The sequence below is a fragment of the Phocoena sinus genome, chromosome 1 (assembly GCF_008692025.1).
Source record: "Phocoena sinus isolate mPhoSin1 chromosome 1, mPhoSin1.pri, whole genome shotgun sequence".
NCBI lineage: Eukaryota > Metazoa > Chordata > Mammalia > Artiodactyla > Phocoenidae > Phocoena > Phocoena sinus.
Window position 1 is genome coordinate 92855156 of NC_045763.1, and position 24754 is coordinate 92879909.

The window sequence follows — 24754 nt, forward strand, 5'->3', positions numbered from 1 at the left end:
TCAGAGGGGACTACACAATGATGTGAATGTTGGGAGATAAGGATCATGGGGAGCTATTTTTTGGACAGTGGCCACCACAGGGAGAGTGGAATTTTGTCACTATATACTTCAGATTTTACTACAGAATTTTAATTGTGGAATCAGTAAGGTACAAATAAGAAGAGGTTATTTTATTGATCTGGGTACTACCAACTATTTCTCTGAGTTTAACTCTTTAATTGCTATATCTACCGATTTCTAGGGTTCCAGTCAATTTTACAGGGAAGGGAGGAGCTCATCTCAGCTCTTAAAAATGACTGCCAAGACGGAAGAGAGAAGCCGAGTCCAGCCTCATTTCCGGTCCCGTTGCCTGCCAAGCCACTTCCGGTCCAGCGTCCAGAGCTGGGTGTGGCTCTGAGCGTCGCGTGTCGCCCCCGCTGGCTGGGTGTGGTGTTGGGTGCCGCCCCGACTCTCCAGTCTTGCGGTTCCCAGGGCAAGGTGGCAGTAATGCTGATGCTGACAAGCCCACTGAAGCGGGATGATGGTTGGTCTCAAAGGGTCGCTCCCAGGAGTCAGCCACAGCCTCTGACTCCCTCAGCGGGTTTCGGCGAGAGACAGTCTACTTGTTAAAGAGATTGCAGAACTTGAAGCTAATTTACCTTGTACATGTAAAGTGCATTTTCCTCAACCAAACAAGCTTCATTGCTTTCAGCTAACTGTAACCCCAGGATTTTTTTTTTTTTTTTTTTGGTTTTGTGTTTTTTGATAGATGAGGGTTACGACGAGGGTGGAAAATTTCAGTTTGATACTGAAGTTCCTGATATGTACAACGTGGTGCCTCCCACAGTGAAATGCTTGACCAGGATCTGGCACCCCAGCATCACAGAGACAGGCGAAGTATGTCTGAGTTTACTGAGAGAACGTTTGATTGACAGCACCGGCTGCGCTCCCACGAGGACACTGAAGGATATTGTTCGGGGATTCAACGCTTTGTTAAGTGATCTTTTGAATTTTGATGATCCACTGCATGTTGAAGCTGCAGAACATAATTTGCCAGACAAGGAGGACTTCCAGAATAAAGTTAAAGAGTACATGAAACATTATGCCAGAGGATAGGACGAGAAGACTGCAGCGCCGTGGACTGTGCGTTATAAGTTTGTCTCCAACTGAAACAAAAAGGGAGCCTCTTCCTCAGTCCTCGCGCTCCCCTCGGTCCCATTGGGTCCTCAAGTCCTGTGACTATGTTGTCCTGAGGAAGAACCTCTTCATGACTGCCCATTGTAGATGGAGAGTTCTACATAAATACAGCAAGAGAATGTGTTTGGGGTTCTCAAGTGTTGTCCCCTTACCTTAACATGCTTACTTTTTTGCAACTGTACTCTATAGGCTGGTGGTGAGATTCTCGAGAAGTTGTAATGAACTCAGAATTGAGGCTAGAGCTTGCTTCTTTCCCTTCTCCCAAAGTCAGTTCCCTGCACAGGTCATGCTAATAATGTGCTCAGTGTAGCTCACAGATTGGCAATCAGAAACCCACTACAAACTGTGATTGGATGCAAATTCTCTTAGTTCCTTCCACAAATGTTAGCCTTGCCTAGATGTCATGAAGCTTCCTAAAATGCATAACCATTCACTGTAGATCACTTACTGAAATGCGTATTTTATTTAATGTAAGTACATTTTGGAACATTTGTAATTTGTACGATTTAGTGCTTTAATTATTTTTTTCTATTCTCAATTTAGTTTGTATTTTCATTGTATAGAGCAGACAGAAGGATGTTGACTCAAGCAACTATTGAAGAGAAATACAAAGAAAATATGAAAGAAAAAAAAATGACTGCCAAAAGCATTGCTAATAATTTCTATACCTTCATATTTCCAAGGCAGTATCAAGCAAATGGGCTGGTAAAAACTGGTAAGAATGAAGAGGTAAGATGAGAAGTTGATGCTATTCAGTTGTCTGGATGACAGTTAAAGCACATCATTTAGATGCCAATGCCTGAGGGAGAAAATATTACAGAAATATGCTGAGTATCCAAAAATAATGATGGACATTTAGGACCAGGATGGAACGCATGTATATTGGGAAAATACCAGCAGAGGAAAGAATGCATGGTTGGAGCAGATAACAAGGAAAAGTGCAGAAGGATATAAGGCATAAAGTGGAATGGGGGAACAGATCATTTAGGGTTTTATAGGCAATTATAAAGACACTGGATTTTACTTTGATATAAGAATATTTTGGAGGGATTTAAGTAAATCAAAAACACTTAAAAATAGTTTAAGGAATAAGTGAATGCAGAGAAATAGAATAAGAAGATAATGCAATGATAGAAGCAAGAAATAATGGTTGGTTGAACTCTAATAATATCTCGGAGTTGGTGAGGATGGATCAGATACTGGATATATTTTGATGGTGCATATGATGTGAGGTATGAGAGAAACAGATAAGCCACAGATGATATCAGGAGGTTTGCCTTGAGCTCCTAAAGTAAGGGAAAGTTTTTTTTAAAGAAAAACCTTCTTTTATTAATGGTGGGGAAGATCAAGAGGTTGGTTTTGAACCTGTTACATTTTTTTAAGGCAAGCTAAACATCCGGGGAAATTTTGATTAGGCAGTTTGATATACTAAACCTGGACATTCTGAAGTGTAGAGGAAGAGGATGGAGAATCAGAAAGGAGACTGGGAAAAAGACAGGGTGGTGTCTCAGAAGCCAGTTGTAGAAAGTGAGTCAAGAGAATGGAACCATTAAATTGTACTAAAGGGTTGAATATGGTGAAAACTGAGTTTAGTCACATTGTGGCCACTAATGACCTTGACAAGCTTTGTTTTAGATGAATAGAGACTGCAGTCCTACTGGAGTGAGATCAAAGAGAATGGGAAGAAATGAATAAAAAATAGCAAGGAGATATACTGCAAAGGAGAGTAAACAAAGGAATGATGTCTGTAGAGGGATGGGTGGGAATGGGGGTAAAGAGAGGGAGAGGGAGAGAGAGAGAGATTTATTTTTCCCAAGAGGGAGAACCCAAAGCCAAGTAGAAGTGTCTGGTACCTAATCAGTTTGTGGAATTGAGACTCTTTACTTACACTTATTTAATCCTTCCTTGGTTTTCGTAAAGGGATAGTTTACATATAACTGAATTTTAATTCCAAGCAGCTGAGACAAAATAGAAGTAAGAAGAAGATTGATTTTGTTGAAAAATCATAAGAAATCTGCAGCTATACTCTCTTAGAAAACTCAGAAATGCATGGTATATAGTTAAAATCTTAAGTTTAAATACAAGTCTTAAAGGTCTCAAAGTTTTATTCATATATTTGTCCATCAAAAACGTTCTTTTGGGGACAACAGATTTAGTTTCAGGGTGAAACAAATCCCGCTGGCTGCTGGCACAGAGTTTCTCAATCTGTGAGCCACTGGACCCGGGTTTTGGTAAGGAGTCCACAAAATCTAGTATAAGCATTCCATTGTCTGCAGACCAATAAATGAAGGCATTGTACCTTTAATATGTGACATAAGTAAAGATATCATCCAAATCAAAAGATTGGGAACCACAATTTAGGGCTATAAAATATGCATATCTATCTCATTCTTGAGTCTATAAATTCATCCAACCATGCTCTGAGTTTCTAATTTTGTGCAAAGCAATGTACACAAATAAAAAATGTATTAACCCTAAACAATTGTAATTTGCATGTTGTGCCTTAAAATAGGCTTTCAAAGTTATTTGAATAGAGTTTTACTGGGATCTGATAGTATCTTCTTTCTGCAGGAGACAAATTAGTTTATAGCCTGTATCTTGGCTTATATAGTAATTACTTTTTAATCAGTTAGAAGTTGACAATTTACTACACTTTCTTACTTACATTATCTGGTTTTGGAGTCAGTAATAGCAACAAGATACCTTGATCCGGAAAATCCTGGTATTTACAGTTGAGGTAATAGCAAAATAAGATAGTCCTTATAAAAATACATGCAAAGCAGCATTTTTGTCTTACACAGTAGAAAAATAAGAAAGAGCTTAGTTCCCTTCTCTTTGTTCCCATAGCTTTAGAACTCTTTACCTACACACAATATAAAGCAGATTAGTTTCTGATTACATAGAAGGTGATTCATGCTATTTGGGGGATTACATTATATTTTTAGGATTATATCATATTACAATATGTTTTTATTGTGAACATTTGTACAGGAACATTATGGAATAATGAATGACTATACCCTAAAAAAATACAATACACATTGACTTAATTCCTTGAAAATACTTTATAATAAGTATTTCTTACGATTTATATGTCATTGAACTCCTAACTCTGTCTGTCTTTCTCTCTGCTTTTTAGGTTTTAACGTCCAGGGAATCTGTCTGGCATTTTACACTTTATACACAATTCTTCCTTCTCAGACACTGTCCTCTCTGGGCATCTGTGACAATACAGCTTTTGGATCTCTTACCTTTCTGAGTCATCTTTCTCAGTTTCTTATTTATTTATCTGCTTGTTTGATTTAAAAAATTTTTATGCTCTTTGTTCATTGTTTGTTTGTTTATACTCATTGTTTGTTTGTTTGTTATACTCTTTTGTACTTTATACTCTTTTGTTTGTTTGTTTATACTCTTTCTTATCCTGATCTTTAGATATTTTTTACTCTAAAGGCTTTTGCATTCAGGTGACATCTTTAATTTTTTTTTTTTTTTTAAACTCACCAGTACAGTATTCCTTAACTCTGACTTTGCATTACAATCACTTGGGGAGATTTTACAAAACAGGATTGCCTGCCCCCCACCACAGAGATGTTGCTTCAGAATTTCTCAGGTAGATCCTGGGTGTTTTTATTTTTTTAAAAGCTCCGTAGGTAATTTTAAAGTATAGCCAGATTTGAGAACCAGTGCTATGTACATTCTCCCGGAGTGATCTCATCCACTCATAAAGCTTCAACTACCTGCTCTACACAGAAGATTTATAAATATATATCAGCAGCTCTAGCTTCTCTCGTGAGCCACAGGCTTGTTATAGATAATTGCTCAGTTTGCATTCCTTCTTTTCTTCATTCCCTGAATGTTTTTGAGTGCTACCAAGTGCTAGGTGCTCAGCTATACATAGGGATTCAGAAATGAACTAGATATTGTTACTGCCTTCAGGGAATTTAAGTAATATATGAAATAAAGACAAATAAATAGACAACTAAGTAAGTGTTGTCATAGCCACTACAAAGGAAAGACGAGAACGTAGGATATACACCCAGATTGGGCAGACTTGTAGAACTCGGGGGACTTTTGTCTCAGGTATGTACAGAAGATAAAGTATGTCTTGAAATATGGAAATATATTTTCTAGGTGTAAAAGATGGTGATATGGGGAGAGAGAGGATTATTCACAGAAATAGGGACAAAGAAAACTGGGATATATCTGGGGAAGTACACATACAACTTTCTGTGGCAGAACTGTCTCCTCTTCATGATTTCCCAGTAAAATAGTTCTGCTAATTTTATAACTAAACTTCATAGAACAATTATATCTATCAGTTAAAGGGTCTTAGTGAAAGCTCATATAAGAAAAATGTATATTTATGAACTCAAAAGCAAAATAATATGTGGGAAGTTGCCAGTTATATTCTAAAACATAATTGGTAGAATGTTAGATATCTATTCATGTGTAGATATTTTAAAAACCACATTGAATATAAACGGGGGACACACATCTTCACTGCTTCTAGTCCTGAGAAAGGCAATTACACTCCCATATGTAGTCTGTGATATTCTCTGTCACTGTGTACTGTCATTGTCTTGAATATTTCAACTGTTTCTTTCATATTTAGCTTTTGTTTTTGCCTAGAGTTATATAATAAGTCACAAAAGTTTTTAAAAAGTTGAAATAAAATTCAAACAGAAGGTAGCAAGGAGCATGACAAAAGGGATTAAGACAGAAACACTACAGCACCATACAAAGAAAATCAGTAACAGGAATATGAACATAACTGCATTTTGCAATTCTCTCATGCTAGAGCATCAACCATGTGCCCTGATGATTTACCAACCTTTTTTGTGATAGAGTTCTTTCAGGTGCACCAAAATGATGGAGACTATCAGATCCTCTGAATCTGATAATTGGTCTAAAATATTCCCTTCATCACTAAACTATTCAGCATCATAAACTTTCTTTTACAAAATTTTGGGGTTATAATTCATGTATCATGCAATTAACCCACTTATGGTATACAATTCAATCATTTTTATTATATTCACAAAGTTGTGCAACCATTAGTCACCATAAGTTTAGAACATTTTCACTACCTCAAAAAGAAAACCCACACTACTTAGCCCCCAGCTCCTAAGCCCTCATCTCCCCAGCCCTAGGCAATAACAGATTTACTTTTTGTCTCTGTAGGTTTGCGTGTGTGTGTGTGTATGTGTGTGTGTATTTCATATAAATGGAATCATACACTCTGTGGTTCTTTATGACTGGCTTCTTTCACTTTAGCTTGTTTTTAAGGTTCACCCATGTTGTAGCATACATCTGTATTCATTCCTTTTTTTACATCAAAAATTTGGTTTATTTTTAGTGGTCTCATAACTATTTTAGTAAAGTTGATTTCCTTTGGAATCCAATGAATTTAGCTATTTTATTGTGGTAAAATACATATAAGATGTACCATTTAACCCATTTTAAAGTGTACAATTCAGTGGCCTAAGTATATTCACAATGTTGTGCAACCATCACCACTATCTTGTACCAGAACTTTTTTGTCACCCCAAATGAAAACCCATTAAGTAGCCACTCCCATCTCCTTCCCTACATCCTCTGGCAATCACCCATCTGCTTCTGTCTCTATGTATTTGGCTATTCTGGGTATTTCATATAAATGGAATCATTATAATATGTGACCTTTTGTCTCTGACGTCTTTCATTAATTTAATTTAATGTTTAATGATGTTATTCTGAGCAGGGACCTATGACACCATAGTGAACTGTAACTTGTAAATGGACAAAAGAAGATTTACAGCAAACTTCTCATTGCACAAACTGGCTTTTAGCAAGAGAAAAAAAATGCCTATTGAGTTTGTGTTATGTGCTAGTAGCGAGGTCTAAGTACTTTGCAAGTATTTTTCCATCTTTATTGAGCTATAATTGACAAATAAAAATTGTATATGCTTAAGGTGTAAGACTTGATGTTTTGATATACGTATACCTTGTGAAATAATCCCCACAATCAAGCTAATTAACATGTCCATTACCTCACATAGTGACCATTCCTTTCTGTGTGTATGTGATCTACACATTTAGCAAATTTCAAGTATACAATTACAGTATTGTTAGCCATATTCATACTGCTCTACATTAGATCTCCAGAATTTATTCATATTGCATAATGGAAACTTTGTATCCTTTGATCATCTCTCCCCATTTCCCCTTATCCCCAGGCCCTGGTAACCACCATTCTACTATATGCTTCTATGAATTTGACTATTTTAGATTCCTCTTATAACAGAGATCATACAATATTTGTCTTTCTGTGTCTGATTTATTTCACTTAGCATAATGTCTTCTAGTTTCGTCCATGTTGTCACAAAGTTCAGGATTTCCTTTATTTTTAAAGCTGAATATTATTCCATGTCTGTATAATATCTCATGTATGGATATACAATGTTTATTCATTCATCAGTTGATGGACATTGGTGCTGTTTCCACCTTTTGGCTATTAGGAGTAATATTGTTATAAACCTATGTACCTGTGGTCAACTGATTTTTAATGAGGGTGCCAAGACCATTCAATGGGAAAAGAATAGTCTTTCCAACAAATAGTCATGAGGCAACTGGATATCCATATTCAAAACAATGAATTTGGACCCGTACTTAACACAATATATAAAAGTTAACTCAAAATGAATCAAAGACCTAAATATAAGAGCTGAAACTAGAAAACTCTTGGGAGGAAAAATAGGTGTAAGTCTTATGACTTTGGATTAGACAAGCACTTCTTAATTATGACATCCAAAGCACAAGCAACAAAAGAAAACACAGATAAGTTGAACTTCACTGAAATTAAAAACTTTTGGCTCAAAGGGAACCATCAAAAAAGTGAAAAGGTAACCCTCAGAAGGGGAGGCAATATTTACAAATCATATAATTGATAATGGGATATTACCAATTATAAATAAACAATTCTTATAACTCAAGTCAAAAGACAAAAACCCAATTTAAAAATGAGCAAAAGACTTAAATAGACATTTTTTCCAAGGAAGATACACACATAATTAACAAGTACTTGAAAAGATACTCAACATCATTAGTCATCAGGGAAGAGTTTTAAAACCACAATGAAATACCACTTTATACCCACTAGGAAGCTGATTTTTCTTAAAAAGGAAAAGGAAATTAACAAGTTTTAACAAAGATGTGGAGAAATTGGAATCCTAAATCCACTGCTGGTAGGAATGTAAAGTGGTATAGCCCCTGTGGAAAACATTTGATATTTCCTCAAAAAGTTGATAAAGTTACCATACAATCCAGCATTTCCACTTGTTGGAATTGCTACCAAGTACACGAAGAAAATTGAAGACATATGTCCATACAAAATCCAGTATCATAAACTTTCACAGCCAGTGACAAACTGTGTCTGCTTCAAGTCTCCCTCCTCAATGTTTTTCATGCTTAAATTTTCTTTCTCATTTGGGAGTAAAAGTTCTTTCTGTGGAATCACTTAGCTTTTTTATTGAATATATTTAATGTATTTAGGTCTGACAAAAATTCATTTATTTGTGTTTTGGTTTTGCCTTGCTGTACTGTAAATGATAACATTTATGGCCTGACATACAAACAACATGTGTTATTGCATAAAAGTCAACACCTTGTTAACAAATATATTGAGTTTTAGCAATAAAATGGAGATATTTTAAGCATTGTGCATCCTAACACTATCAACTGTTATATGTTTTATTACACTTTTCAGAAATTGGTTAGGGATTTTAGCTTGATAACCAAATGTTGATTAATCTTTTCATTGGGAAATGGGGCCCTAATTGGCATTTTCATACATTGCCTAATTTTAGGGAAAGGATTACTGATGCTATGTTAAAAAAGCAATGCCTTTATTTCATTGTGCCCAGAAGACAGAGCTTCAAGGTGCTGGCCTGTTGAAAAAAGATGTAGACAGGTATTAGATCATAATGAATTGTATCTACCATGATAAAAAAATATATATATATATATATATATATATATATATATATATATATATATATAAAGATGGCTTTGGAAAGTCTTTGAATGATCTTAGTGATATGAATTTGTTTGAACTTGGAAAATTTCTTCTACTGTCAGTGTTGAGACAAGAAGAAAGGGGCAATACTGGAGGTACTAGGAGTAGCTAAAAGACTGTAGTGGTAATCTGTACAAAAAATTCTGAGAAATTTTACAGAAGCAAAGAAAAGGAGGATAGGAAGTAGGTGACAGATTTTAGAAGTGTTAAGGAAGTAGACTCAAGTGTACAGGAGGCCAACAAAGGGTGAGCATAAAATATTAGTGTCCAAGCTGGGATAATTTTCAAAGTTAAAGTGGCCACTATTGTTAATTGCACTGTGTACGCATACATAGTCTGTGTGTTCTGAGGAAATCAGAGACCTATAGCCATCCTAATGATGTATCATGGAAAATAATAATAAGAGAAAACATTTCACAAGAGCATGTATGTGTCAGGCATCATGGTAAGTATATTCCATAGGTCCTATTATGTAATTCAAATACCTATCCCCTACTTATGCCCACTTTACAGATGATAAACACATCAGATAAGTTAAAAACTTTCCAAAAGTGACATCTGAACATCTGCTTTTCTGATTGGGAAGCATATTCCCTTAATTTTTGCATCATTGCCCTATTATTCTGAATTACTGATAAAGGAGTAACTCTTCCTCAAAATAACATGCCCAGACAAAATGAGTAATAATATCTTGACAGATGTAATTGGTCCTCATCATGAGGAGGGGGTAAGGCTCTTGTTACATTTTGGGGTAAGGGAGAAATTTATTTGGCACCACATGATCCATATGAGCTCTTCTTGGCTTCCACTTGCTCAATTTTGATGGGAAATGGACAAGTGTAGCAACCCCAATTGGAAAAGAGCATCATGACAATGTGCTCAGATCCCTCATATCAGGCCACCAGGAAAATAACCGGAAGGCCCCTTCCCTAACACAGTCAATAGGAGAGACAAGTGAAGTGGACTTTCGCCATCTTACTCCAAAAGAAAACCCCTGGAGGAAACTTGGAAAAGTCAGTGGGACGAACAGCAGTGCCCACCACTGTAGCTGGTTTCAATTAAAGCCACAAATAACATTAATCATCTTCCTCCTGTATACCCAGTCCAGACTTCCCTCACCCTCAGTACCTCTTCTGGTCTTGAAACTGAGTGGGACCCTGTGGGGCTCCTGGGTACAAATCCTTTCCGTGTCCCCCATTTTTTGTTTTTGGCTGCACCACGCTGCATGAGGGATCTTAGTTCCCAAATCAGGGATCAAACCCGTGCCCCCTGCAGTGAAAGCATTGAGTCTTAACCACTGGACTGCCAAGGAAGTCCCTGGTGTCCCCCATTTCTTGTTTGTAGGAAATAGGCTTTATTCACCCTCCTTGACCTTCCCTGAGTTCCAAAGGGCAGGTTCAAACAGTAGCTAATCAGGGAAGGGAGGGGATGCAGAAACTATGGGCGGGGGGGAATCAAGAAATAATAGTGCAGCCTTGGGACAGTATCCTGGTTCCTCCTCAAGGAATATACATAACAATATCTTTGAGTTCTTCAGCAGAAACTAAGGCGCCCAACCAGGTGGAGGATGGTAACTTCAGGCTGAGCACAGGATTCCTGGAACACCACCATGTTATATCACCACCAACCAGTCAGAAGAAAGTCACACACCCTGCAGCCCTCACCCTAGATTTTGTGTTCCTTTTCTGGGCCCGGTAGTGACCATCCTGTTGGACCTCCTGTTTGGCCCTTGTCTGTTTCAGCTGCTCACAAAGTTTATCTCGGACAGGCTCCAACATTTTCAGACTAAGTTGTTGTTACTACAAGGATGGAAGCCGACTTCGGACATGAAATACCTCAGTTTAGATAAGGTAGAGAGAGACTTCTACTGTCCTAGCCAGGATGGCACCCACTTCCAGGAGGAAGTAGTAACAGAAGAAAGAGACCTCCGCCCCAATTCCCAAGAAGTATCTTGAGTATGAAGTCTCTCGGTAGGGGTGAATTGTTAGGGAACCATTGACTGAAAACACCTGCCCTGGCCAGCTTGCATGGATTATTTCACAACAGGAAGTCCCGTTAAGGAACATGAAACTGACCAGCTGCAGCCAACCAGAATTCGGGGGGGGGGTGGGCAAAAGCAGGGAGGAGAAGCCAACCCATGTATGTCTTGCTGAAAACCATCTTGACAGAGAGATGCGTGCGCTGCCTGGAAAGGCCTTTAATTGGACCACATATAGGCACAGGCAAGATGATTGGCCAGAGACAACCCAAAAGACTAACCCCACCTCCATAAAACCCTGAGACTGTGAGGCACTTGGCAGAGCAGTCCTCCTGGGTTCCGCTTCCCTGCTACTCTCTGCTCCAGAGCTCTCTGCTTTGTCAGTATGTGTGTCTCCTCGGACAATTCATTTCCTAGTGTTAGATGAGAATCCACTCTTGGCCCTAGAAGTAGTCACCCTTCCCGTAACAACTGCAGATATAAAACCTAGACAGAATGCCCAGAGCAACTGTTTGAGGATTTGAAAAGTAAAAAGTAGCAGGGGAAGAAAAAACAGAACTGAGAACCTGAGGTAAGTGTACCTTTGTTTTTGTTTTACTTTGGTATGATCTAATCTGAGCTCAATGTTGTCTGAAGCACAGACATGGCCACCGGAGCACAGACAGGAAGAGAGCCAAAAAAAGCAAGCTAGTTTTGGCTCGAAGAGCATAGAAAACCCTCATTTTTCCATTCTTTCCTTTTCTCAATTCCCTCTCACCCTAGGCCCACAGCCATCCTGTGGTGGCAGTGGCAGCCCTGTCAGCAGGATTCCCAAGGAACCAAAATTCTTAAGGAGGGAATCTTCCTCTGATCAGTGGAACTGTAGCCCCAAGGGGTGAGGCAGGGGGCGTGAAACCCTGTTAGTGTTTTTCTTCTCTGCTCTCCTGCTGCTTGATCCCAAATGCAAATGCAGCAATGGAAAAGCATGGCAGTGGGGTAATAAGCTGCAAGTTTCTGACTGGAATAATGAAAAAGGGACCACTAGAAAACCAGAAAGTACTGGAGAGACTGTGGAGAGGGGGTTGTTCTGGGCAAGCAGACCCCATGAGCTGTGTATGTAGTCCTGCACTTACTCCTGTGCTGCACTGGCAGAGACCTGATCCTCATTAGAATATCAAAGACTGGAGAACTGGACTAAGAGACCATCTGTTGGCCAGTGGTAGAGCTCATGTGGGAGAGACCCAAATAGTCCATCAAAGATTTTGAACACTGAGGTGACATTGGAACCACAGTCTGCAGAAGGTGGTTGGAATTGTGACCTGAAGAGACTTTGTATTTTAGAGGAAAGAGAAATTCTAGTTAGAAGATGAAACGGGTACTCAAATACACAAAGCACTAGATTAGACACAAGCCTGCGATAAGTATACAATTTGTTCAAATGGCAAACTGGATTAGGTGCCTGTTGATACCAAGCAGGGCCCTGTGGGGCTCCTGGGCACAAAGCCTTTCTGTGTCCTGCATTTATTTGATTACAGGAAACAGCCTTCACACAGCCTTCACTCAGCCTCCATGACCTTCCCGGAGTTCCAATGGTCAGATTCAAGCGGTTGCTAATTAGGGAACGCAGGGGATGCGAGACCCGGGAGAAACAAACAGTCAAGAGAAACAACAGTGCAGCCTTGGGGCAAGGTCCTGTTTTCCCTGGTTTCCCATGCACAAAACAATATCTTTGAGCTGTTTTGCAGACACTGAAACCTCCTCCAGGCGGGAGAAGCTAACAATTAATTATGGTATGCTGCACACAAGCATGTAGACCCCAGACCAGTTGGAACCTGAAGGTTGATGATGCTGACTCCTGCCTACCTCACCACCAAACCATCAGAAGAATATCCATTAGCTGATCACACCCTCTTTGAACCATTACTGTAAAACTTCTCACTATCCACTGCAAGTGGGGACACATAGTTTTTTGAGACAGAAATCTACTATGTCCCCCTTTGCCTGGGAAAGTAATAAAGCTATCCTTTTCTATTTCACCTAAAACTCTGTCTCCAAGATTTGATTTGGTACCAGTGTACAGAGAAGCTGAGCTTTCAGCATCACTGTCTTTGAACAGAAGAAGAGATTTATACTTACATCCACTGTCAAAAATAAGCCAGCAATTGTAGTGCTGTCAGAAAAGCGTTTAAAGGGAGTTCCCTGGTGGTCTAGTGGTTAGGACTTGGCACTTTCACTGCTGTGGGCTGGGTTTGATCCCTGGTTGGGAACTAAGATCCTGAAATGAAAGCCTAGTGGCACAGCAAAAAAAAAAAAAAAAAAAAAAAGTGTTTAAGCAGTAACATAAGAAACATAAAAACAAAACATCACATCTGATCTGTTAATTTTTTCCAGATGTATATAATACAATTTTATTAAATACATTTAATAATTGAAATCCTAGAACATCAATGCATTTTAAAATTAGAGGTCAGATTAACTGTACTAAACTCTTAATCCTAGAGGTTTGTGTTGCATACTTCCAAAGATTTAAAATTTTTTTAAAACAAATATATATTTTTAAAACAAATCTTTGTGAGTTATATTTTGCTTTTTAAGTGCAAGTAAATAGTTACTAAATATTGGTGCTCAATTTTCTTTTTTAAATTTTTTCTAAGAAAATATTAGAGGAAACACTAGATATTAATTGCAGAACTGAATGATTTCCCAAGGAGAATAGTTATTTATTCATGAATGATAAAACACAAATTATTTCTGGCACACGAAAATAGGGCTTACATTTGAACTTCAGCTAACAAACTAAGAATTTTCCCTTATGAATCTAATTATAAGTGTCATTTCAAAAACTACTTTTACTTCTGCTTTGACTTAGTGATAATTTTAATTTCTAATAATTGGAGTATATTTAAAGTTTCAAAAGGTAAACAAGATATAGGTTTATCTTTTTCATTTTATAAGTTAAGGATGCATTTTTCTGATCCCTTTTCTCACACTCACCAAAGAGGAAAAGAGAACACAATATAATTGATACTTGGTAAGGAATTAAATAAAATTATCTTGTTCAAGTGCCTTATTTGTTGGGATATGTTTTAATACAGTTTCAGTTTCTTTAATGGCTTTTAACCTATCCAGATTTACTATTTCTTCTTGTTTATGTTATGATATTGTTTATTTTTGAAGAAAAACACCTCTTTAATCTATATATTTTAAGATGCTTAAATTTATACAACTGTTATATTTTAAATGTAACTATATCTGTAGATGACATCTTTTTTATTACCAATATTATTTCATTAGACAGTCTGTCCTCTTAGTTTTAGCCCTGTAAGTAGTTTGCCAATTTTAATTCATCTTTTCAAAATCTATGTTTATTCTTTGTTCAATTTAAGGTGCGATTTTACCTTATTATTTTGTTCCTCACTATGTTTTTTTTTTTTTTTTTTTTTTTTAATTTTAATTTTTTGCAGTACGTGGGCCTCTCACTGTTGTGGTCTCTCCCGTTGCAGAGCACAGGCTCCGGACGCACAGGCTCAGCGGCCATGGCTCACGGAGCCAGCCTCTCCGCGGCATGTGGGATCTTCCCGGACCGGGGTGCGAACCCGTGTTCCCTGCATCGGCAGGCGGACTCTCAACCACTGCGCCACCAGGGAAGCCCCCTCACTATGTTTTAATGAATTATTTTCTCACTGCTACTTCTTGAATCCCACTTCTTCCTTCTGGCTTCATTTTTCTTTTTGTTGAAGGGATAATTTGTGAGTCTAAATGTCTTAAAATGTCTTTATTTTGCATGTACTCTTTTTTTGCGATACGCGGGCCTCTCACTGTTGTGGCTTCTCCCATTGCAGAGCATAGGCTCCGGACGCGCAGGCTCAGCAGCGATGGCTCACGGGCCCAGCTGCTCTGCGGCATGTGGGATCTTCCCGGACCAGGGCACGAACCTGTGTCCCCTGCATCAGCAGGCGGACTCTCAACCACTGCACCACCAGGGAAACCCTACATGTACTCTTAACAATAATTTTACAGTACGTATTGTATCTACAGTTCTATTCTCTCAGTACCTTCCTCATGGCATGTACATTTATTTTCTGGTAATTTGGGGTATTTTCTTTAATTCTTCTTGTTCACCAGTTTTTCAATGATATGTCTAGATACTAGTTGAAAAAAACTATATTTTGTGGATTTTTCAACTCATGAAATTTTTCAACATATGGAATTTTTTTCTCATAGATTCTGGGAAAGGCACACACACAACACACACACTGTCATTATCTCATCGAATATCACTTGTCTCTGCTTCTTTATTAGAATATGTTGAGACTTCTTGCTCATCTTCCATATTTCTTAGTGTCTCTTAATTATCATTCATTATTTAACTTCTCTATGCTGCATTCTTAGAGAGTTTCACCATTATAATGTAATCAATAAATTCTCTTTAACTATGTGCAGTTGTTAAATTATTTTAGTTGTTATCAAGTTTTCATATATATATATATATATACACACACACACACGTGTGTGTATATATTTCATATATATATATACACACAATATATGTATATATACATATATTTTTGTTGGCATTTTTACTATATTTTTAATTTCCAAAGTTCCTATAAAAATTTACCTTGTTTTCAATTTCATAACTGCCCTTTAACATTTAATAAATTCTAGTTGTTTATAAACATTATTTCATTATTTATCTATGTAAGAATTATAGAGTTGCTCTATTATCTTCTTTTTTTGTTCAATCTGTTGAAAGTCTTTCATGGAAGCAGATATTCTTTTGTGTTTGGCATTTCATGTTTAAGAGCTAATCTGCTGAGCAAGCCCCTCCCTGTATTGTGATTGGGTTTTAGGCAAACCCTGGTCCTGTGGAATGTGTAGTTCTTTAGTTAGAAGCTTTGCTTGTGAATATGGGTGGTAGACTTTTAGGTTTTTGTCCCATATGCTCACAACTTGTACAGTTCATCAGAGCTCTTGAGTCATCTTTTATGTATGAAAAACACAATTCCAGCTTTAGACTTCATGAGTGGATGCCAATTATAATTTCCTGCCAAATGCAAGGTGTTTGTCTTCTGTCCTCAGCTGGCCTTAGAATTCTTATGCCATATGTCTCACTCACCATAGTGAGTTTCATTTTTATTTTTAATCAAGATATTTATTTCTTATTTTTAAACATGGCAATGTATTTTTTAACTTGACAGTATTTTTTGTACAAGTATAATTTGTGTACCATGAATGTACTCATTTTTCTTTTGGCCATGCCATGAAGCATGTGGCATCTTAGTTCCCCGACCAGGGATCAAGCCCATGCCCCCTGCAGTGGGAGCATGGAGTCTTAACTACTGAACCACCAGGGAAGTCCCGGAATATACTCATTTTAAATGTACAGTTCATTGAGTTTTGACAAATGTATAGACAATCGAGATATATAATAGTTCCATGACCATATAAATTTACCTTGTCTATTTTTATTTTTAATACAAGTTTAAAAACAATTTCAAACTTTATAGAAAAGTTGCAGGTATAATACAAATAACTTTCTTTCCTAAACCATTTGAAAATAAATTGCCAAACAATGCCGCATCACCCTGAATATGTTGTGGGTAATTTCTTATGGAACCACAATACAGCTATCAAAATCAGAAAATTAACACTAATCAGTAATTACATTACGAAATCTAATCTTCAGACCCCACTCAAACTTTGCCAATTATTACAATAATGTCCTTTACAGCAAGAGGATACAGTTGAGAATTATGCTATTTAGTTATCAGGTCTTTATAGACTCCTTCAGTCAGAAATTGTTCTTCAGTCTTCCTTTGCCTTCTATGACTTCAAAATTTGAGCGTACAGATCAGTTATTCTGTAGAATGTCCTTTGATTTGGTTTTGTCTCATATTTTCTCGTAACTTGATTTAGATAACGTTTCATTGACAAGAATACTAGACGAGTGATGTGTATTCTTCTCATTGCATTTTATCATTTATACACAGTTTCGGGTTATCTTAGTACTGTGCTGTTCACTTTGATCTTTTCATTAACAGTCATGTCTTATGGTTTCCTCCATTTGCAAACATTTTCTTTTGCCCTTTGTGATTTTTATGTATTTTGTGGAGAGATACTTTGGAATAACTCATTACTCATCCAACTCTCAATTTATTCATTTATTTATTTCAGTGTGGATGCACGTACCCTCATTTATTCAATACATAATGATTTACTTTTAATTTTGATACTGATATTGTCCCAGAGTTGGCCAGTTAGAGAAAGCTCCTTTAAACTGGCAGTTTTTTCCTCTTGGCATGTCTCCATTTTATTTTAAGCAGTTGTTTGTTTTCTGGCACAATGAATGTTCCAGGCTCATCTTGTAATCTCCCTGTTGTACCCCTGGATTCAGCCATTTCTCCAAGGAGCCCTCATTTCATTTAGTGGATAATGATATTTATAATCCAGCATGTGAGTACTCTGTGTGCTCATTGCTATGGGGATTTCATCTACACAAGCTCCTGTCCTTTAACCTAAAATACCTGTGTCCACACTGCCTCCAACTCGTGTCACTCCTTTATTTTTTTTAACATTTTATTGGAGTATAATTGCTTTACAATATTGTGTTAGTTTCTGCTGTATAACAAAGTAATCAGCTATATGTATACTTATTCGTGTCACTCCATCTTTCTCCTTCATTTCACTTTTAGACATTTTTAAAGTCTATATTTTCTCTCTTCCTGCTTTAATCTCATCTTGCTTTTAATCTCATTATTCTACTTCACAATTTAAATCAGCCTCCTACTTTGGTTTTCATGTTGTAGTCCTTAACATTACCATATTGTTCTTGAATAACATATAAAAATGCAAAAAAGGGCTTCCCTGGTGGCGCAGTGATTGAGAGTCTGCCTGCTAATGCAGGGGACATGGGTTCGTGCCCCGGTCCAGGAAGATCCCACATGCCGCGGAGCGGCTGGGCCCGTGAGCCATGGCTGCTGAGCCTGTGCGTCTGGAGAGACCACAGCAGTAAGAGGCCCGCGAATAAGATTGAATAAAAAAAAAAAAAAAAAAAAATGCAAAAAGTATCACTGAGAAAATTACTATGGCTGCTAAAATTATGAGCTATTCTAATCTACTTATAATATATGACATCTCAATATATCAAAAGAAAATATTCTTAAAAATGCAAAAATATTGAGATATCAGAACTTTCAAATTAATTTACTTACTTCTGGGCTTAATAATACCTTTTAAAATTTAAATAATATAAATGGAAAAAAATGATAATTATCTTATATTACACACCATATAATGCTAATAAGATTGTGATACCAGTTGCTTCCAATCTACTCAACTTTTACAAAATTATGTTAGGAAAGAATTTTAACTTTGATTAGGTAGAGTGTAAAATTTAACTTAAATTTTGATATCAATAACATTTTTTTACTTTCATACTACATTGTCAATGAAAAAATGGGTAATTTCTATTCATGGTAAAGGAAACCTCTTGTAGTGCCTTGAAAACCTTCAGGAAAAAGTCAGTCATGGGATAGCTCAAGAAAAATATACAAAAGGTACAATGTATTATAAATTTACAAAAATATGAGTGCCAGAACAGATGATTTTAATAAGACTGACTTTATCTAGATGAATTTTAAGGCACCCAAATTTATAAATATTTGGTGAGAATACTCAAGCACATTTATATTTCCCTTGTTTAAAAGACCGATCACATCCTGGCAAGGGCTAATATTGTCTGGTTCACCGATTTAACATCCAAATATTTGCCTGCAAGCAAGCTGTGTAAGCGTGCTTCATTATAACTGGTAATTGGCAAAGGATAGATAACCTTGCAAGAAAAGGAAACACAAAAGAGATTTGAGGCTTGTTATCAACACACCCCAATCCCAAGATTCACATTCACGGTAAAATTTGGTGCTTTATAACTATAGTAGCAAGTTAAAGATTAGTTATTTTACAAATAGCTATTGAGCACCTACTATGTCACTGTGCTAGTTGCTGGAAGGGCAAAATTGAATAAGATTGAATAACATACAGTTGCCCTCAAGGACTGATCTTATATTTTAGTAGGTTTAGTGCTTATAAATACACAAACAGCACATTTCATTATCAGTTTAGAAGCACTGTGATAAGGATATGTTCAGGATGTCTTCCCACTTATGAAGACAATACCCATCCTGGGGGGACCACACTTTCATACACAAGTCATTTTGTGTGAAGATGTCATCTTTTTACCATAGATGCTCCTCTAGAGTGATTTATGCCTCTACATCTTAGATATAAATCTGCTCATGTGACCTGTCTATAAAATAGGTGGTTGAATTTAGACATCAGTACTCTGTATAAGATGTGGGTATATGATAGACTTTTAGTTTTAGCTATTTGTTTTAAAATGTCTTCTCACTCTTGAAACGTTTCAGTAGATAAATCATGAAAGCACCTGGTCAGTTTTGATGTGGCAGTTTACATAGCCATGCCTGCTTGACTGTTGCATTAAATCACAGCCTTACTCAACTGTCTGAGGTGGGGAATCCAAGAATCACTCTCCTTAGTATTCTGAGACAATTAGACATTGCAGCCTTCAGGTAGAACTGCTATCCATCTGGCCAAGAGAGGAAAATTTGGCTCCTTCTCAACCATCTGGATGCCATATATCTTGCTTGGAATAATGAACACCAGTGATTCTTTCCTCTCCTCTTTGACTAGGGACATTTCCCTTTCCTAATAAGGTCTCTGAAGGATTGGGAAGCAATCTTCTGTAAGCAAATTTAATCCACATTTTTTTATTATTAATATATTGGAAAAACATTTTCAAAAGTATCTGTATTTTCTCTTTATTGCTTTATATGTCTGTTTCTCATTTTTATTGTTTGGAGCTTCAGTAATTTTCTTATTATTTGTATAAAATTTAACATTTTTAAAACTTTATTGAAGCATATTTTACCTGCCATATTATGCATACACATCAATGGCTTTTGAAATAAATTTACCCAATTGTACAAATATCACCAGAAATAGTTTTAGAATAGTTTCATCACCCCATTAAGATCCCTAATGCCCATTAATTATTAGTCCTCACCCTGCTGCTCATCACGCCCTACCCTAGACAACCATTAATCTATTTTCTCTCTATAGATTTGCCTTTTCTGTATATTTCATATAAATTGGAACCAAGACATATGTGATGTCTTTTATCTGGCTTATATCAACAATTTATTCTTTATCAATAATTTGTATGTATCAATAATTTATTCTATAATAATAAATTATTAATAATTTATCAATAATTTATTTATTTAATAATAAACAAAATAATTTATTTATTATTAAAATAATTTATTCTTTATTAAATCAATAATTTATTCTTTTTTATTCACTTGTTTTATTTATTCTAAATTTTTGGTTGTTGATTTTTTTTCTTTTTTTTATTGAAGTATAGTTGATTTACAATATTGTGTTAGTTTCAGGTATACAGCATTATGATTCAATTTTATATATATATAAATATAAATATATTTTCAGAACCTTTTCCCTTATAGGTTATTACAACATATTGAGTATAGTTCCCTGTGCTATACAGTAGGTCCTTGTTGGTTATCTATTTTATATACAGTAGTATGTATATGGTAATCCCAACCTCCTAATTTATCCTTCCCCCCACTCTACTACTGAACAATATTCCATTGTAAGGGTATTCCATTGATTTGTCTATCATTTTACCAGTTGATGAACATTTAGGTTGCTTACAATTTTCGACTTGTAAACAATGCTGTTAAGAGCACTCACGTGCAGGGCTCCTTTGGTGGCACAGTGGTTGAGAATCTGCCTGCCAATGCAGGGGACACGGGTTCAAGCCCTGGTCTGGGAGGATCTCACACGCTGCGGAGCAACTAGGCCCATGCGCCACAACTACTGATCCTGCACTCTAGAGCCCGTGAGCCACAACTACTGAGCCTGCATGCACAACTACTGAAACCTGCACACCTAGAGCCCATGCTCCACAACAAGAGAAGCCACCGCAACGAGAAGCCTGTGCACTGCAACAAAGAGTAGGCCCTGCTTGATGCAACTAGAGAAAGCCCAAGCACAGCAATGAAGACCCAATGCAGCCAAAACTAAATAAATTAAATAAATAAATTTTAAAAAAAGAACACTCATGTGAAAGTCTTTGTGTGGATATGTAAAAGTTAACATTTTTTGAAATGGTGTTGATGTCATCAATTTGATAATATTTGACATCAAAATGCAAGTCTTTTTTCAGGCTGTGCTGTGTGGTATGCTGGATTTTAGTTTCCTGACTGGGGATTGAACCCATGCCCCCTGCATTGGGAGGATGGAGTCTTAAGCACTGGACCACCAGGGAAGTCTCAACAAGTATGTTTGTTTATTGTTCATATGGTTATTGTGAGGATCAATGCAATATATAAAATGGAATTACTGTTTTATTTTTGTTTTTTTACTTTTCAGTACTCACCTCTGGGTTTAATTATAAATTGGAATTTACAATTTTTAAAAAATGTTTTCCTCATTTCTCATAATTTTGTGTTATTGTACACTTCCACTGCCTTCATGGAAAGTTTCTGTTTTCTTTTCTGTCACTGTTTCTGCTTTTCATATCAAAAATCCTGTTCCTTGCTGTTTTCAATGTCTCCAAGGCGAATTTTATAATTATTTATAATAATTTTGATATATTTTAAAAAATAATTCCACTTTCAGCTCATCTTGCCATCTCCTCATGAATCTCAGTTTCTATCATTTTCTACCTTATTTAATCTACCAAATAGATACTGTCTCAGATTTTTATCTTTTTATATTATTTGAGTTTTCTGAGTTAAGAATCCAGGCAATCACTTATTCGACTACTCAGTGTCTCAACTTTCTTATCTGTAAAATGAGAAAATAATAATTATAGTAATAATGCCTACCACATTGATTCATAGACAAGAATAATGACAAATTACTTTCCAGATAGAACAGGACATGGTACAAAATAAATGCTCAAAGGAGAATAATCTAGGCAAAATACTACAGTTTTGCCTTTGTGAATCGTTCGTTACCTAAAACTGGATGCACAATAACAAATGATAAAAGAATGATTTAACTTCAGCCAGAATTTCAGCTCTTGCTAGGAAAGAAATTAAGTATTTTGAGTACCTGAGGTATCCCTGAGCTATATTAGGCTCTTTGGATATTTTAAATAATTGAATCTCATTTCACTGTAATGTAACTTACACAGCCTTTTCTCCCTCACTGAGGAAACTAATGTTCAGAAAGATCAAGAAACTTTCTTAAAGTCACACAGCTATGAGAATATATATGTGAAACTGGATTTATAACTTAGATCTGTTAAAACATAAACCCATGTTCTTTTTACTATATTACACTAACATTTATTATAATAGTTTAGATAAAGCTTATCTTTAGTCAATCACTTGACATAACCTTGTGGTTTTATTTTACAAATTTTTACATTTTCTCTGGTTGAAAACAAACAGATATTGTGGATTTCATTATGCTTTAAAAATACATGGAAACATGGGGTGTCCACCCTATCCTGTCTCATGGATGCCAAGCCAAAGCCTTCCTATTGCCTCCTCCAGTGACCCATTCATTTCCTGAGAACTTTCTCTGGTGGATGTTCTTTTACAGGGGAGTTCTAAGGAGTTAGTTTCCCTGAGAGCAGTCTTCGAGCACTGAATTTCTTCCCCTTCTGATGTGAAAATGGTGAAGGGTATTATATATAATCTCTTGAGCTCCCAAAGGCGCTTGAAACTAAAGTACAAAGTGAGAGTTTACTTATTAATATTAATTAACATACTCTTTTATTAGCTTTTTTCCTATCCTTGTTGCCCCACGGGTGCTTCCTGAAATCAGATCCTCTCCCAAATAAACTCTGTGTGCTCAAATCCATATCTCAGGGAATTCAAACTAAGACAAGTGGGTCCATCGTAAAAATGTAAATTGTTTCAAAATTTATATAAATTCTTGGCTGCTGCATAATGAATTAGTCAGACAATTGAATTATCTTTGATATTCAATCTTTTTTTTTGGCCGCGCCACACTGCTTACGGGATCTTAGTTTCCCTGACCACGCCCTCAGCAGTGAAAGAGTCCTAACCACTGGACCCCCAGGGAATTCCCTCAATCTTTAATATTTGAATTAAGATAATTGATTTACTAGACAAAAAAAATGAATCAGTATTTCCTTGTCAGTCTTTTATGTTTTTTTTAACAGACCACATAAAGCCATATAGAACTAAAAATTCTGTGAACTAATCGGGCATTTAATTTCTAGTCATTAAACATATAAATAATTGGTACTATAATTTTAATATACTGAATATTTCATATTATATCAAAATATCTGTTATTATAAATACCTTGTATATTAATATTAATTCATTTTAACAAATACCACTAGAAGACATTTGCAACAGACCATTATATTTAAGTATATTAATTTAATAGCTATTTTAGTATTGTTATTGTAGCTTTATTGCTAGCTATTAAAAGTGTATATATATCTTTACACTAAGTATAACTTTTTCTGTAGTAAACATTCTGAATTTTTTCCTAATAATAAAAATCCCTTAGGTATTAGATACTATACATTCAGATATGTAAAAGATATAATTTAACTCCAGGATTTGGAGTTAAACATTTGTCTAATTGTGTTTTTACATATTTTGGGAGGAAATTACTCTGATCATGCTAAGACTGTTAGAAATACAGAAATGATTAGTACGCACCAGACAAAAACTGAATAAACTAGTACTGCACTCTTTACTGTTTATTCTTAGAAGTGTTTCATTTCTAGAGAAACATCCTGCTGCTGTGGTTGTCTTCTTCAGAGCTTGCTCAAATTCCCCAAGGACTTTTTTTGGATCGCTTGCCACAAAGATTACGTTCTCTTTGGAGTTCAGACACCATACGTCAAAACACTGGAGCTTTTGCAAGTTTTCTTTCAACAGGGGAAATATATCCCCTACAGACTACAAGCAAAGCCAAAAGAGCAGTAAACAACTTCCTAACTCTCTTCTCCTAGTTTCCTTCATTAAAGAATATGACTATCCTGTTCCTTTCTTATAGTATGTTTCGTCATTATTACTAAATCAGTGAGATGAATATTGCAAATGTGGAATTACAGTAGACCAATTCTTACTGCTTGTTTGTTTGCTTTTTCTAGGTACATGGCTTGATTAAATATAAACAAGAAATATAAACAGGAAACAATCTCAAGATTGTTTCTGAAACAAATATTTTCTAAATTTAATTATTGCATGTTTCCAAGTAGACTAAAAATGAAACTTTCTGGAATAATATAACGCAAGACTACAAACAGAAGCAAATCACATCAATTTTTTTTTATTTAGTTAATTGTGCTCGAGCTCCTTATGTTTTATTTTATCTGTTCCTGAAAATAGGAATCATCTGAGTTCTAAAATTGATTTATTACCATCCATGTCATTATTACATCTATGCAATTTGGGAAAAGTTATGGTGATGATTCCCAATATAACTGTACTTTTAACAAGTTCATTCATTCCTAATTATGATTTTTA

General features: G+C 36.1%; 1 pseudogene across 1 annotated transcript; it reads left to right on the forward strand.

Moving 5' to 3' along the window:
• Positions 1–486: 486 nt before the first annotated feature.
• LOC116739671 lies at positions 487–1795 on the forward strand (annotated as a pseudogene). Its single transcript, XR_004345671.1, has 2 exons — positions 487–705; positions 747–1795. The product of XR_004345671.1 is annotated as an NEDD8-conjugating enzyme UBE2F-like (transcript).
• The last annotated feature ends 22959 nt before the right edge of the window (positions 1796–24754 follow it).